The sequence below is a fragment of the Sapajus apella genome, unplaced genomic scaffold (genome assembly GCF_009761245.1).
Source record: "Sapajus apella isolate SASKATOON/1434 unplaced genomic scaffold, GSC_monkey_1.0 scaffold54, whole genome shotgun sequence".
NCBI classification, from domain to species: Eukaryota; Metazoa; Chordata; class Mammalia; order Primates; family Cebidae; genus Sapajus; species Sapajus apella.
The window spans coordinates 2,609,233-2,626,245 of NW_022436994.1; the positions used below are offsets into that span (position 1 = coordinate 2,609,233).

General features: G+C 38.6%; 1 pseudogene; it reads right to left on the reverse strand.

Annotated features, from left to right (window-relative positions):
* Positions 1–1,786: 1,786 nt before the first annotated feature.
* LOC116527432 overlaps positions 1,787–17,013 on the reverse strand; it is a 36,403-nt pseudogene continuing 21,176 nt past the window's right edge.

Here is a 17,013-nt window from a genome sequence, read left to right on the forward strand (position 1 = left end):
GTTTTATCTGAGTGCCTTCCTCAGGAAATGACCTTCAGGCCGCTCACAAAAAGTATCAAATAATGGAAACAGATCACCACCCCATATGCCAGAGTCCTCACTCACATGACTGCTTCCTTGTCCCTCCCGAGTTTCTGTTTTCCTAAACATTGTTACATTTCTTGCCTGACACATAAACCTCTAGCTTTAGGTGGTTAGGGAGACCCAATTAAAGCCTTCTTTTTGGCACTACTCGGCTTTTCAGTAATTATCTCTCTGTGTGGCAAGCAGTGGGACCTAGCCTGAACACCTTGTGTATTGATAACATGATTAAAGTGTCTCAAAGCCTTTAAATCATGTATCTTGACATCGTTTCATCATTTTGGAAGCAGCTTCCTCCCTTTCAACATTGGCTCTTTGTCGAAACTCCCAGATATCAAATAATCAAAGTGTAATGGGTTTTTTATTGGGTGCTGATGAGGAGGCACAGGTCCCCATGAGAATGCTGTGGGTTCTTGGCTTCCAATCTCTTAAAGAATAAGCGATGGGACCACTGCAGGTGCGCCATATGCTTGTAAAAGTAAATATTGGACCCAAAGAAATGTTGCAGAAAGGTGATTTTATTTAGGTAGAGAAAAGAGAAGACAAAGACTTCCATGAAGAGTGTGGAAGGGGATTCCAGAGGGGAAAGGGAGCTCCCACCATGTAGGAGGGGACTTCAGAGAGCAGGAGATCCGGTGTGGGTGAAGGAGCAGGGGAATTTATCCTGGGAGAATTCCCACCTTCCCCAAGACCCTGGACCAAGGAAAAGAGTTCCTTAGAACTTCCTTTCTGATTTGACTTTTAGTTGCTTCCCGTGTCTGCAAAATTCAAACATAAACCCTCGATGGAGAGAGATGGGAGAGGGGCATGGCACTGGGAAATTCTTACCCTTAAAACTACTCCGCCTTGTGGACCCGGAAAGAGAACACATTCCCTCAGAAGCATGCAGATTTCATTACAAAACATAAATTATTATAATAAAAATGATCAAGACAGATTTTTATCAGAAATTTGTACCACTATGTGCTTGTGGTAAAGAAACACTGGGAAAGCTCATAGAGTAGCTGGGTGTATGTTGGCATGTTCTGAGTTATTAACACGTAGCATGAGATTTCAGGCAGTAGCAAAGCATTTTTTGAAATGACCTCGCATCCTCCACTAAAATGTGCATAAAGGACAATGCACATGTTGAACACAGGCGAATGATTACAAAGTGAAAACAACATGTGATAATTATCCTAGGACAGAAACAAAACATACCAGCTCTTCTGCAGATTCACCATCATGATCAACACCCTGACCCCTCCACAATGTGAGCATCGTTCTGAGTTCTAACACAGTAATAATTGTTCTTCTGGATTTTTTACATAAATAAAATCATACACCGTGTACTCATTTCTGTCCACTTTATTTTGCTTAATATTATTTTTCTACCTATCATTTCTATCATTTCATATAGCAGTAATCTGTTCATTTTAAATACTGCATACCATTTTGTTGAATGAATATGCCATGACTTATTGATACATTTTATTGGTGATGGCTTTTAGATTATTTTCAGCTTGGGACTATTACAACGGCACTCCCGCACGCATGTGCGCGTCCAGTGGGCACTCGCACTCCACTCATGTGCGCGTCCAGTGGGCACTCCACGCATGTGCGCGTCCAGTGGGGACTCGCACTCCACCAATGTGCGCGTCCAGTGGGGACTCGCACTCCACCAATGTGCGCGTCCAGTGGGCACTCCTGCTTCCGCAGAGCAGACTCAGCCGTGCCCTCCTGAGCGGCTGCCGCCCCCTGCCTTCCCCAGCCGCTCCTGCAGCCTCCTCACTGTGCCCTCCTCCCCTGCCAGCTGCTCCCGGCTCCTCTGCAGAAGCCCCTGCAGCCCGGTGGCGGCGCGTCCTCCTTTTCCAGTCTCTCCTGCCGCTGCTCGGCCCCCCGGGTTTCTGACTCCAGGGGCGGCTGCGCGGACCTTCTCGAGCTCCTCACCCAGGTCTGAGCCTCCTCCAGCTCCGCCCGAGCTGCTGCCTCTGCGTCTGCTCGGCCTCCAGGATGGTGCTGTCCGCCCCAGCTGCGCCTTCAGCCGAACGGGGTCCTGGGAGGCAGCTGGGGCCCCAGCCATGTCACCATCGTCCACGTGGCTCTTCATGTCACTCAACCCCTGCCTGGCTGGCGCGAGCTCGTCCCTCTGCTTCTGGGATTCGCTCTTGGTGGCATCCACTAAGATTGAGTTTCTAGCAGAAGTTGCCTCAACCCCACCGCCTCCTCCGGGTAGCTCTGGCATTCGGCGCTGGCGGCTGCCACGTGCTTCTCCAGCTGCGCCTCCAAATGTGACGTGTGCTCTCTCGCCTGGTCTGAACTTTCAAGTTCTCCTAGCTTCTCTGCAATCTCTTGGAGATGTTTCACCGTGACCAGGACTTCTGGAGCACCTCCTCTGCGGCGCCCACCTTGGCCCTGGACACCTGCTGCTCCTCCCCCACGCTCTTCTGCAGGTGTCTGAGCATGCCCTGTCTCCGCCAGGGTGTTGCAGTACTGACCACACTGAGCCTCCCTCAACTTGGAGGCCAGGTCCGAGGAGGGCCTGGGGTCGCCGGAGTGGCCTGGGACCTTTCTGTTTGAGCTCCTGCAACCACTCGGCATAATTCTGCTGTGACCAAACCCAACATAATTTATCTAAAAGAACGTTGGTTACCCCTGGTCCACGCTTCCACACTTGTCCTAAATGGAATACTTAATTGGAGGTGTTTATTTCTGGACTTTTCTTTGGTTTTATTGGTTTATTTTTGAATCAACAGCACACTAAGTGATCATAGCTTAAAATAAGTTTTACTGTCAAGTGATTAAGTCTTCTGTCTTTATTCTTCATGCAAGTCTTAACTATTGTTAGACTTTTAGATTTCCAGATAGATTTTAGAATCAGTTTGCAGGTTCCACACATACAAAAAGAGTATCTGGAATTTTCTTAGAATGACATGGTATATACAAATCAATTTCAGGAGAACAAACATCTTTATAATATTGAGTTTTAATAGACTTTACTTTTAAGAGCAGTTTTAGGTTTACAGCAAAATTGAGAAAATTTACAGAATTGTCCATAAACCCCCGACCCACATATGCACACATTGCACATTGTCAACATCCCCCAGCAGAGTGATACATTTGTCGCAACTGATGTGAAACCACACACCACACTGACGTATCATTATGATGCAGAGTTCATGGCTTACGTGGGCTTCAGTCTTGTAATTCTGTACGTTTGGACAAACTTACAATGACGTATATCCACCATTGAAGATATTGCACCGAGTAGCTTCACTGCCCTGAAAAGCTTCTGTTTCACTTACTCATCTCTCCCTTCCCTTGACTCCTGGCAAGAACTGATTGTTTTACTGTCTCCATGGTTCTCCCTTTTCCAGAATGTCATCTAGTTGGAATTATAAAGTATGTATCTTTTCAGATTGGCTTCTTTAACTTAATAGCTTGGAGTTGAGTTTCCCCATGTCTTTTTATGGCTTCATAGCTTACTTATTTTAAAATGCTGAGGAACATTTTATCATTTGAATGTACCGCAGTTTATTTATCCATTTGTCTACGGAAGGACGTCTTGATTGCTTCCAGCATTTGGCAGTTATGAATAAAACTGCTGTAAACATCTTGTGTAGGTTTATGTGTAGATAAATGTTTTTAACTCTTTTGGGTAGATACCAAGGAGTGTGATTGCTGGACTGCATGATACTGTGAAGTAAAATGAACAGACTGACCAAAGTGAGTGAGCACTCTGGCCACTGGATTAAGTTTTTCCATTTTCCCCAGGACCAAGCAGCTCCAGAGGAATATCCTATTTGCACCTCCGAGCAGTTCCTTTAACACTGTGTCTGTGGCGAGATACCACAGCAGAAAACTGCTTCCACCAGCCTCCTGAAAGGTATCCAACAGACTTCTGGTTTGGGCTTGACAAATAACATCGGGACACAGCTGTTTTTAACCAATCAAGACTGAATGAATTTGAATTATTGATTTGCATGTACAGACCTGATTGAGAGCTGGGGCAGAAACTTTCCCTATTTAAGTCAGACACCCTCTTTATTCTCCAGAGTGCACTTTGGTTTTACTTTGGAGACTGCGTCTCTCTGATCAGCAGATTTATTATTTTTATTATTTTTATTTTCAGTAAATAAGCACTTCTTTATTTTTCCTCTGCAAACCCCATGGTCTTTTGTTAACAATAGTTTTGTAAGAAATTTCCAAATATTCTTCTAAAGAGGTCATGCCATTTTGCATTCCCACCTGCAATGAAGGAAAGTTCCTGTTGCTCCACATCCTTATCGAACTTGGTGAGTTCAATGCATTGGATTTTGGCCTTTCTAATGGTGCATAGTGCCATCTCATTTTGACTTTAAGTTCCACATCCCTGATGCCATATGATGTGATGTGAAACATCTTTTTATATGTTTAATTTCCATCTGTACGTCTGCTTTGATTTGGTGTGTAATACTGAACCTTTCAATCAATGAAACTTGATATCTATATCAGGTTTAATTTAATTTCTATCAATATATTTTTATAGCTTTTTGTGTGGAATATTATGCATGTTTTTCATATATATTCATTGAAAGATCTTTCTGAAACTATTATAAATGATAGCATTTAAGATATTGTTTTCTATTGTTTTATACTTCTATGTGGATGTAAATGTGATTTTTATGTATAGACCTTATATACATAAATTGATATGTATAATAAACATTATATATGTAATTACACATATCATCTCAAAGTTCTTAAAACATCGTTTTTAGAAAAGTTGGAGAAAAGCTCAATTCTCCTAAATCACCAATAGGTAATATTTTGCTATATTTTCTCTCTGAGAAGATGGATAGATAGAAAGAATTATTTTTGCCAAAGTTGTTCAGAAATAATTCTCAAAAAGCTGTTAAGAACAAGGATCCCCTCCTACTTAACCACATGATGGCTTTTACACCTATGTTAGCATTAATTACATCACCTAATCTAGTTTCATGTGTTCCAAAAATGTTTTAAAACTGCTTTTTTTTTTTTTTTTTTTTTTTGGTCAACACTCAGTATTGCTTCATTCATTTCATTTGGTTTCCATGTTTTTTTAAAGGTCGAAAATCAGTTAATTCAACTCTTTTTTTTTTTCCTTTTTTCTGACATATTGGAAAAGTATGCAGACATGTTTCTCTGCCGAATCCCCTATGTTTTAGATTTGTCTGTGATTAGATGCAGGTGAAAAATAATCGGAAAAACTAAAAATGAAGTGATGTTATGTAGTTTTCATCCAGTCCCATCAGGAAGCACACTGGATGAACTCACTTGTCTAAAATTTATGGATTCTTTTTTCAGTAGGTAAATATATGTTCCATGTAATAGGATTCCATTGTTTCATTTCTAATCCTGTTGAGCTCCTTTTCATGCCTTATTATATTTTTTAGAACCTTCCAATAATTGTGGGGAACATTCTTCTGTTCTCAGCAGAAACATATTGACATTTTTAACAAAACATGTTCACTCTTCTTCTTTTGTATATTAAACCATCCTCGTTTTGCAGACAGTTTTATTAACATCTATTGACATAATCGTATCACTTGTGGCCTGGCATGGTGGCTGACATCTGTAATCCCAGCACTTTTGGAGGCGGAGGTGGGCAGACCTCCTGATCTCAAGTGTGAGGTCAGGGGTTCGAGACCAGCCTAGCCCACATGGGGAAACCCTGTCTTTCCTAGAAGCACAAAAATTAGCCAGGTGTGTTGACAGTCGCCTGTATTTTCAGCTACTCGGGAGGCTGAGGCAGGAGAATTGCATGGACTCTGGAGGTGGAGGTTATGGTGAGCCAAGCTGGCACCACTGCACTCCAGCCTGGCCAACACAGTGAGACCCCATTAAGAAAATTGTATCACCTGTTTCCCTTTGTTTTGTTACACTAATATCCTGAAGTTAAACCAGAATCCCTAAAGCAAAATGAACTTGACTATCACACAGTATTCTTTTTATACTCTTTTCATTGATATACTGATTCTATTTGCTATTTTTTGATGTTTTCATCCAAGTCCATAAATAAGCCAGAAATTGAAATATTCTTTCTTGTATTCATGTCTGATTTTGGTGTCAAATTCTTTTTGTACTCAAAAAATAAATTAGGATGTCTTCTTTTTCTTGTTTGTGAAAGGGTTTGCTTAAGATTTGTGTTATTTCTGTTTTAAATATTTCATAAGATTCATCTGTGCTTTACATTTTGAGTAATGTTATTTAATTATGGTTTGAATTTTAATAAGCTTTATGTTAAAAAAGGAAATGCAAACATTTCATTCATATTTTGTTTCTTATTATAATTTCTTTTAGTAATTCTGTAATTTTATCTAAGATTTTGAATAAATGGGCATAAAGTAGACCACAGTATTCTTCTAATTTCTATGTCATTAATATCTACAGTGATGTTCTATTTTTTATGTCTTATATTGTGTACTTTTGTGTGTGCCCTCTCTGATATTCTCAGGTGTTATCAATTTTATTAGTGTTTTCAGAGAACAAAATGTATCTTTATTGATGCCTTTATTATAGACTGGTTTCTCATTTCATTATTATTACTGTTACCATAGTGACTAGCGTTCAGCTTAGGGATGTAAGACAGCGGATAAAAGAGAACAGGATGCACATGTGAAATATGAATTCAGATATGCCATTTTCCCTAGTATCAGTATGCCGTCCACTGTTTGACACTTTCTTACACTGATAGATTATGTTTATCTGAAATTCAGTTGGACCAGAGTAGCCTGTATTTTATTTGACAACCCTATTAATACTACTTCTTATAGATTTCATGCCCTGCTTCTGGATTTTTGTTTCTTGGGGTAGATATTTAGATTATTTGCTTTTAGGCTTTCATTTTTTTTTTACATTTGCATTTAAGGCTATAAATTAACTCTCAGCATAGTTTAGATGAGACACTCAATTTTTAGCATGCCTTAAAATTTCATTACCATTGTGTTTAAAATATTTTCTACTTCCTTTGTAAATATGCTTACAGAATGACTGGTGAAAGCACATTCTTTATAGCACTGTGGGAAACTGCTCGACTATCTATCAACAATAGGATACATAAAGGTCTATTATTTGTACAATGCAATACTAAAGAACAATTTTAAAAGAACAAGCTACTGATAAAGTTAACAACTGGGATGAATCTCAAAGGCATTAAAAGTAACTACAGGGTTATACTACTCTGGCTGAGGTGTCATTGGCTAGAAAAGTACAGGACAAACTTTTCTGGGGAGATAAAAATGTTCTATATCACAATCTCAGTGATGGTTCTAGAAGTATATGTAAAACTTTTAAGAGATACATGCTTACAATTTGTACTCTGACTACTTGAAAATTATATTTCTTTTTTAAATGCAATGAACAAAAAAGGGATTGCTTATGATTAACACTGGAAAAGGATTTGCATCACCAATGGCTGGTGCAGAAGAAAAAGCTATCACATTAAAAATATCAGGTCTCAATTATCCCTAAAAAGCTTACTGAACACTACACATCACAAAAAAAGAAGCGTTAAATTCAGGTAAATTCATTTAATAATTATAATTATGAGACGTTAATATTTTATTTTTCTATCTTCCCAATATAGCCTTATGTTTTATTATTATATAATCAATATTATATGTAAAGAATTGAAACTGAAAATTCAATTGGTCAATGATCACAAGGTAGGAAAAAACAAAATAGAGATTTAATTCTATATTCCTTGAGTTTAATTCTAAGACTAATTCCTTTGTTCCACAAGCATTGATTGAGCATTTAGTACACCATAGTCCATTCCAGAAAATGAGTTTTCAGTTTTTAAGAGATAACAATCTGTGGATGATATTCCTTAAGCTTCGAACATATAAATAGTGCCAATGATATTTAATATAATACAAAACACACAAATGGGAAAAATGAGAGGAGGCCTTTGTTTTACTTTAATTCATACTTTAAATAATTTCTCTGAAGAAAATTTTATAGAATAAAACTTCAAACTAAATCTACCAAGTCTCCAACTTGCTAAAACTCAAGTCAAAAATTATCCCCAAGTTCTGTCATATTACTTTCTTACTGAGTCAAATTTTGATTCCTTAAACACTTTTTCAAGTAGCCTCTCATTTAAAAAAGAAAAGAAAAATGATTTGTCAACATGGCCTTCTGATAGGTGACATGATCTGGTATTCTAATCAATAATTGCACTGCCGAGTTTTCTCCCCCATTCTGAATTTAATTATCCAGGTTTCCTGACTCATTCCTTTTGACCTTCAACTCAGCACACTTTCTTGACTATCAGTGACTTACACTCCAAGCCTTATTATTACTAGGAATTAATCCACCTCTGAGTTTTTTGAACTCTAAGGTTCTCTTAACTAATTATTTCATCTCTCTCTCTCTTTTATTTCATTCTGTGCTTGTTAAGAAAGTGATCTCATCAGATCATCTTCTCTCCTTGTTCTGAGCCCACTACCCATAATAGAATTCTAGGTTTACCAATTTAATTGTGCCCTAATTAATGTCTTTCATTGTCCTTTGCCCACAAAGTCAATAAGACAGATCTCATGCACAATAATTCAACAATATTTTATCTTTCTTACTGCTTTGCTGCTCAGTCTAGGCTGTTTTTTTTTTCCATGCTTATGATGACTAGCTTCACCATAATTTCATGCTAAGCAACTTTGGCCAGGGTCTTAGAGATACTTGAGAATGATTTTCCTCATCTCTGATTTACTCATTATAAATCTTCTTTTAGCAGATGTTCAAAATATTTTCCACTGCCTTCATGTTCCCAGCCTGCTTCCACTCTCCCCTCCCAGGTGGTAGCTCTGGTTCCTTTGTCACTCTGGAGATAGATGGCATTCTACAATCTACCATCTGTATGATGTTTCTAAAATAAAAACGAAATCCATCATATCACTCTCCAGTGCCATTATCTGGCTTCCGCTTATCCCATCTGATGTTTTTTAGACACTCATAGATTCTGCTTTTCGATTTTTTAGCTCTTTCAATGTCTCAACTTATCCTGGCTTTCTCATACCTCCCTGCCTCTGCCTATCCTCTGCCTAGAATTTTATTTGCCCTTTGCTTTATTTATTTCTCTTCTGAACACATTTTAAGACTCACCTTCTTTTGGACTCCTCCCCCAAGCTACTTGAGGGGCAGCTCCCTATAACACCGGCCCTTCTGTTCCAAATCGCCTTGAACTTGCCTCTCTTATCTTTCTGCTAAATGTGCTCTAAGCAACTTGACAGCCAAGACTAGTTTCCATTTAATAACTCTATTATTCAAGCCAGTCACACTGTCTAACATGCAATAAAAGCCTAGTAGATTGTTACTAATATATTTTCAAAAATAACTGTTCTGAACATTATTGACAGCCACCTTGAAATTTCTGTATTGATACACAGAATAGCTCGCTTCTATTATTTCTGTTACATTTATCTTTTTCTTTCTTTTTTTTATTCATTTCCTTTTTATTCTCCAGGCGTTCATCTTTCTTCCTCACTGTAGAAGTGGCAAATCTCTGCTTATTGCCATAGCAGTGCAATTTGCTTTTGATTCTCTCCTCTCCCATCTCCATGGAATAATGTACCATATCATTCTACTTTATATTTTTTGTCTAAAAATATTTTCCCTCCTTTTCATGTTGAGAAAACATACTTTCTTAACACTGCTTCTAGGTAAAACTCTTTCACATGCGTTCCTGTCAAATTTCCCTCCTGCCCCCCACAAGTCTAAACTCTCCCTGTGTATCCCTTTTCATTACTAATTTGATCCTTCACTAATGACAATCTCATTTCCGCCATCACCATTCTGCTGAGATTGCTTTTTTTGTGGTTCAGAACGCACTCTGCAGCCATGATCCTCAAGCTCTCTATTCTTAACACCCGATAAAGTCCAAGTGTTCTTAACTGAAGAATCCTCCACCCAACTGTTAGAATGAGGCATAGACTGAGGTATTCATTGTTCACTCCCTTTGTCTTCTCCCTTTGTCTATATGTTTTATTCTTTGAAGTCGTCACCTGGTGACCGTTTCAACTTAAATATCCTGTTAGTGATTACAGTTATGTGCTGCCTGACAACATTTTGGTCAACACCAGATGACATACAGTGATGGTGGCCCCATAAGATTATAATACATACTTCTACTGTGTCTTTTCTATGATTAGGTATGTTTAGACACCAATATTTGGCATTGTGTTGCAATTGCTGTGCTAGTTTGTAGCCTGGGAGCAATAGGCTGCATAATCCAGCCTAGGTGTGTAGCAGGCTCTCGCATCTGTGATTATGTAAGTACACTCCATGGTGTTCACACAACGATGAAATTGCTTAATGATACATTTCCTAGAACATATCCCTGTCATTAAACAATGCCTGACTACACAGACTCTATCTTCCTGGACAACATGCAAATGTAGATTTTGAGCCATTTTGATAAAAATAGGTCTAGTATGGTTGCCATTGAATTAGAATTATGTGGAGACTGACTGCCCTTTGGGCCACTGGCTACTCAGTTCTCTGGAGAGGTACTCAGCCTTCCATACCTTACCCACAACCTCTTTATGGCTGCAGAACGCAGTTTTCCAAAAACACCGTCATGCTTCTGGGGAAAACTCAGGATTGATCTCCTGTGAGCTTCTGGTCACTACATTTTTATCAGCTAATCAAGATATCCTCTTTTTGTGTTTTTCTGTTTACAGACACCTTATCTAATATATATTGATAATCTGTTAACACTGGACTTACGGCCAACAGCCCTATAAGTCATATAAAAGTGAAGTGTTTCTAAAAGGTATTTTCTTCATAAGACACATCACAGCCTTCTTGCCCTTAGGAACACTAGACAACCCTTCAGCACTATACTTAGGAAAATTGTAAATGGCAAAATCAACAAGAAGAAGCACAAAAATTTAAAAATGTGGCGCTAAGCGGACTTGAAATGGATACTTATTTGTTTATTTATTTAATTTAATTTTTTGAGATGAAGTCTCCCTCTGTCACCCAGACTGGAGTGCAGTGGCGTGATCTTGGCTCACTGCAAACTACACCTCCCGGGTTCAAGCAGTTGTCCTGCCTCATCCTCCCAAGTTGCTGGGATTACAAGCATCCACCACCACGCCCAGCAGTTTATTTATTTATTTATTTATTTATTTATTTATTTATTTAGTAGAAATGGGGTTTCAGTATGCTGGCTGGGCTGTTTTCCAACTCCTGACCTCAAGTGATCCTCCTGCCTCGGCCTCCCAAATTGTTAGGATTACAGGTGTGAACCACTGCAGCCATGCAGTGCCCTGCCTAGACACTTGTTTATCATATGAAAGTTGAGGCAAGAACGCAGTGTCCACTTTGCTCAGGCTCAGCTGAGAACGTGCATATTGAGTGGCTCCAAATTTTTCCCCGCTCTGCATGTGTGGACAAATGACCTCAAAAGCACTGAAAGTATAGATTTTGGAGTAACAAATCAATTTCAGCAAGTAGTTGAATTTGCACACATAAAATTCATGAATGATGAGGACCAACTTTATACATAGTTCTGTGCCTTCTTTATTACCTTGCACTCATTTAACAGCTGCTTAACTATTTAGAAACATTTTACAATAAAATCATTCCCACTTCCTTCAAGACATTCTCTTTCTTTGCTTGGCTAATTCTCCACCTAGCTTCAGTATCTCAAGCCAGAGCCTGACTTTTGCCCATGCTAAACCACAATTTTCACAATGTCATGTCTCTTGTATACAATTTGTACAGTGACAGATATTGTTTACAAATTGAAGAGGCTCTCAGTGATACATTTTTTCCCCAAAGATGCTTTACTTGTCCTCTGCCTGGTAGAAAGATTAGGCTAGATGGAACTAATTTAACGTAGTGCTGCAGTTCTGATAACATTTTTTTTTCACCTGTGCCTCCTCTCCTGCTATTGTGAGGCTTCCTCAATTTTCCAACTGAGAGCATGGATGCTTCCTGTCCTTAACCCAACTGCTGTATATCCTGACCTCTGATATTTGTTTCCCCAATATCATAAGACTGCTATAAATTCCAGTGTTCTTTAGATTTTTCTGCTTTGCCCTTTATCATCCTAGCCAATCCAGTTTTAACTTTTGGCAAGTAACAACAGAGAACTGGACTGATGTCTCTGTTTTTCTCTTCCAAAATCACTGAATTTGTCTGTGAAGCCTCCCAGACTGCCAGAATTTTAGTTGGTTTCTTTGTTTCAGAAAGGTGATCCTCTAACTGTATGTTTTGCCTCAATTTATATGCTCAGAATTAGAAAATATACTCAGGGAAAATGGCTACAAAATATAGGCTCACCTTTCCCCAGGTCGCAAAGATCTTGGTCCCTCAAAGCCCCATACGCTTCATCAGGTCCCCATTGCCTTCTAGGATATATATATTACATTATGTTTGCGTCTCAGCAGAAATATTTTCCCACAACTAGTTATCTATTACAGCCACAAGTAAACCTCTTAATGAATTTTCCCTAAGAACTCTGTGTCTTCTTCCTACTGCTCATCTATTCATGGTTGACCATCTCCATTTTTCTGCTGGTTGACTGATTTTAATAATAGTGCAATGTAAACCTTCATGAATTTCCATACAGAAAAGTGACTTTTCTTTCTTTGGCACTTTTGTCTTCTGTGCAATATCTTGACCTGTGTAAATTATCGAGACTACTAATATTCAGATGTCATGACGGCCACCAGTTTCTTCATCCTTTTAACCTCACTTAGCTATATCTTTCTCATTGTGACTAAGACCTCTTTATTATTCATCCTCCATGCCCTTATCTTACATGATGATGGGTGGACACCTGTAGGTAGAATGAAAATAAAATATGCATTTGTTTGAAATAATTAATTCAATGCAGAAGTGTGATTAGGTCTTAATGAGAAAATAACACAACCCATTATTTGGGTGTTTCAAGAAGGCTAACTTTCAGTGGAACAACTCTGTATTGGAATTTTTGTCTTAACAATAATAATTTTAATAAGTTTTAGACCCTGCTGAAATGCAAATTTATGTTTGCAGAGTAATAAATTGAAATTTTTTTATTTCTTATTTTCTTATTTTGAATGAGTTTATCAGATTTTTTTGTTTTACAGAAAGAGGAACATTTTCAATACAGTTATATTTAAGCTTATGAATGAAGAAAGGGAGATTTTATTTGTTTGTCTTTCTTTCTGTACTCATGTGAGACTTTCTTCCAGAAATCCTGCCTGACGCTACTACACTGTGCCTTTTTTCTGTGATCCAGTGGTATTTTGGTACATCTAGTACATTGCTAAGATTTATGTTTCATCTAATAAATGACACTTCCTCAAATCAGCATGAGTGTCTTATCTGTGTAAAGCTCTCAGCACAGGACAATCACACAACAGACATGTTTCATGCTTTGGCAAGTTAGACAGAAGCCATCACCTTGTGATGTATAGGGTGCAAAGCATCATTTTAGATACTGAATGTGTATTAATGAACAAGAAAACAAAAATCCTCTGCCCTTAAGGAGATGATCTAATTAGGAAAACAGACAATAAAAATAAATATGCAATACAACAACATAAGGAGATGGTAACTGCTCTGGAAGGGAAGCAGAGTAGAGTAATAGAGGGTGAGGAGAAGGCTTCTTGTTTTTGGAGAAGCCTGAAAGAGGTGAATAATATCCAGAATGCAAATATCCAAAGGCTCTTTACTGGGAGAAGAAAGGGTAAAGTCAAAGACTTCAAAGCAGAAGAAGGCTTGGCCTTTACAAGGCCAGACAATGAGGGAAGTGTAGCTGGAATGGAGCTGTCTGGAGGAAGTGAGGCAGGAGTCAGACCAGAGATGAGCCAGAACCTCTCCTCTCAACGCTTTGCGGGCCACATAAATACTTTGCGTAGTTTGGAAGTAAAACAGAAAGCCACTGGAGGTGTTGGAGCAGAGGACATGTGATATGATTTATGGTTTAAAAACTGACCTCAGAGTGAAAGATAGAATGATGTCAAGAATAGAAACAAAAAGGCAGATTCAGTGAAATAGCTCACAGGAAAATTGCAAGGAAGCAAGGATGTGTACTGATTTTGTTAATCTGGCTGTTTTACCTGCTCACTGACACTAGTCTGGGATGGATTAAATATTGACTACCTAGACCACTTTCTACCATGATTCCTTTCATTAGCAAGTACTCTATTAGTCCGTCTCTACTTCACATGAGATCTTTATTTTTAAAATTAACTGAATCCCATACTTTATTCAGATCTTCTGTTTTCCTTGTCTTTTTCTGTTACTGTATTTCATCCAGAGATCACATTGCATTTAGTCATTAGGTTACATTAGGCTTCTCTTGGCTATGATGGTTTCTCAGAATTCTAAAAAGGTATTTAGCTTGAAAATTCTGAGGAATACTGGCGACGTATTTTGAAGAATGTCTCTATGTTGGAATTTAAAAGAACGTTCTTTATCATTATTAGACTATGGAAATATGTTTTGAAGAAGACTCAAAATACATACAGCAGTAAAGTATCACACTCATGACTTTATATCAAGGATACATATCATCAATATGACTCACCATTAATGTGAACCTTTACCATCAATCTTGAGGTAGTGTTAGGATTCGTCCTTGAAGTTACCCCTTTTCCACCTTCTTTGCTTTACTGCTTAGGAAGAGTTCCCATGTGAGGCAAGAACTTTACACTGAAGAGAGACGTTCCACCTCACTGAGAGTGAATTATCTATGTAAATTACTTTTCTGTATGGGAGATTTATCTTTTCCACTCATTTATTTAATCATTTCTTTATGTCAATACATACATCTATATCATTTCTTTTATGCCTTGCATCACAATCCAATACTACTTTTTTTTTGGCTCAAAATTTTCCAGCTTTGGCCACTAAGAGCCCTTTCAGTTGACACCTGCAATCTTGTGACATTTGCCCATCATTGTGGATGTTTCATATTTATTTACTTATTTTAAGTGTTTTCTTACTTTCTGGGAGCTGAAACACACCAGGCTTATCTTATATATTTACTGCACCAGTCCTATACTCAGTCATTTCTCCAAAGTGTCCTCATTCTTCTTGGTGAGTGGAATTAGAAACCAAGGTTTGAGTGTCAGGTGTGTTCTTGGCTTGTAGGGTGTCACTGCTTCTAGGCCATCTCGGTTGATAGCACAAGTATAATATGTGTATACTAGTTATATAGATAGGCAACTATACATACACTTTTTTTATGTAACCACTTGTATCTATATTAAGCTATGCATTGGTTTACCCTGATTTCTCAACTATTCCATTTTCAAAAGGATCACTACACACTTTTCCTTTTGCTTATCTGTAAGTGTACATTTGAACAGGAAAAAACGTGGCTCCCAACAACAGGCATTTACTTAAATGTTTAATTCCAGTATATATGTATAGCACCATAAGAATCGTTAACCCAGAAGCCTGTGGGAAGGAAGTTTTTTCAGCCTTTGTGCTTCTCTGCTGTTATCTTTGACTTCCACTCAATACCAGAGTTACTTGGGACAGCACTTCTTCTTCAAATCCTTCAGTGAGATTGTTGCATACATCTGTGACCCAGTCAGATTGTGTGTCACACTATACAGTCCATCCTAGGGTTTCCCAAATTCCTAAGTGGATTTTTTAAATTGTAATACATTAATGTACACATATTGTGCTATGGGCACTTAGGAAATAGTTGGTGTCATGAGCCCACCATTATTGGGCTCATAAAACATTGAGAATATATTGGCGAGACCAGCTCCCAATACATCAACGTGGGTTTAAGATCTCTCAAAGTGATCGATTGGTCGTGAAAAAGACAGAGAGACAAGGAGAAAGTTTTCCTTCAAGCTGGGCCCAGGGGAGACACCATAAAATGCTGCTCCATGGATGGCTGACATTCCCCTGAAAACCTCAGTTGTTTATCGTACTGGGGGAGGAGTGAGGTTATGCAAAGTTTCAGTGATAATTATACAAAAAGAATACGTTTGCAAAAACTGGTGCACAAAAATCACAACGTGGTATTATAAAAGCAGAACAATGTCAAGATAACTTTCTGTGTGTCAGCATAGAAACCATACACCTTAGCAAGAATAGAGGTTAAACATAAACTTCTCATTATCAGCAAGAACATATTGGGCTCACAGCAACAAGGGGAACAGGATCTGACACAGGACAACCAGCCTGACCACAAAGAGGAGGGGCCTCCACGCAGGCCTGGAGGAGCAGTGGGAGAAGAAAGGCTTTTACATCCTCGTCTCAACCACAGAGACAGACGCACCTCGTGTGTCCATTTATAGGCTCTCCATAAGGGTTGCATTCCCTTTCCAGGGCCATAATCAATATGCATTTCCTGGGAAAGGAATCAGGGTAATGAGCCTCTCCATTACACGTCCGTTTATAGGCTCCCTGCACCGAGAAGCCTATTACATGCTGTCATGTCTCTCCGGCAGTCAAGCTATGTGGTTAGTCCCTTTCAGAGAGTTCCTGTTTTTACCAGAACAGTTCAGCAGAGCCAGAGTTACAAGATGCAGCTCAGCAAAGCCAAGGTTATAAGTCTCATCTCAGCATTTCACATTTCCTGCATTTTCTCAAATATAATCGACACAGTAAGAAGCATCACAAAGCAAATAACTCATTTCGGGGAAACCAATTTCTAAGAGAATTTACGGGTTAAAAGTCAACAACAATTTCTTCTTGGTATTTCAGGTAGCTTGGGTTTCGCCAATTCTTCCAGAAGCTTGGGGTTGCTCAGTCACGAAAGAGGGGTTCAGAGCATTCCCAGCAAGAATAGTTTCATCACCCTAAAAATACCGTTATTCACTCATTCAATACTTCTCTGCCTTCATCTCTAGCGACCACCGATCTTACTGTCTCTATAATTTTTATTTTCTAGAATACCATATAATTGGTATATGGTACATAGCCTTTTCAGATTGGTTTCTTTCACTTAATAATGTACATTTAAGATTCGTC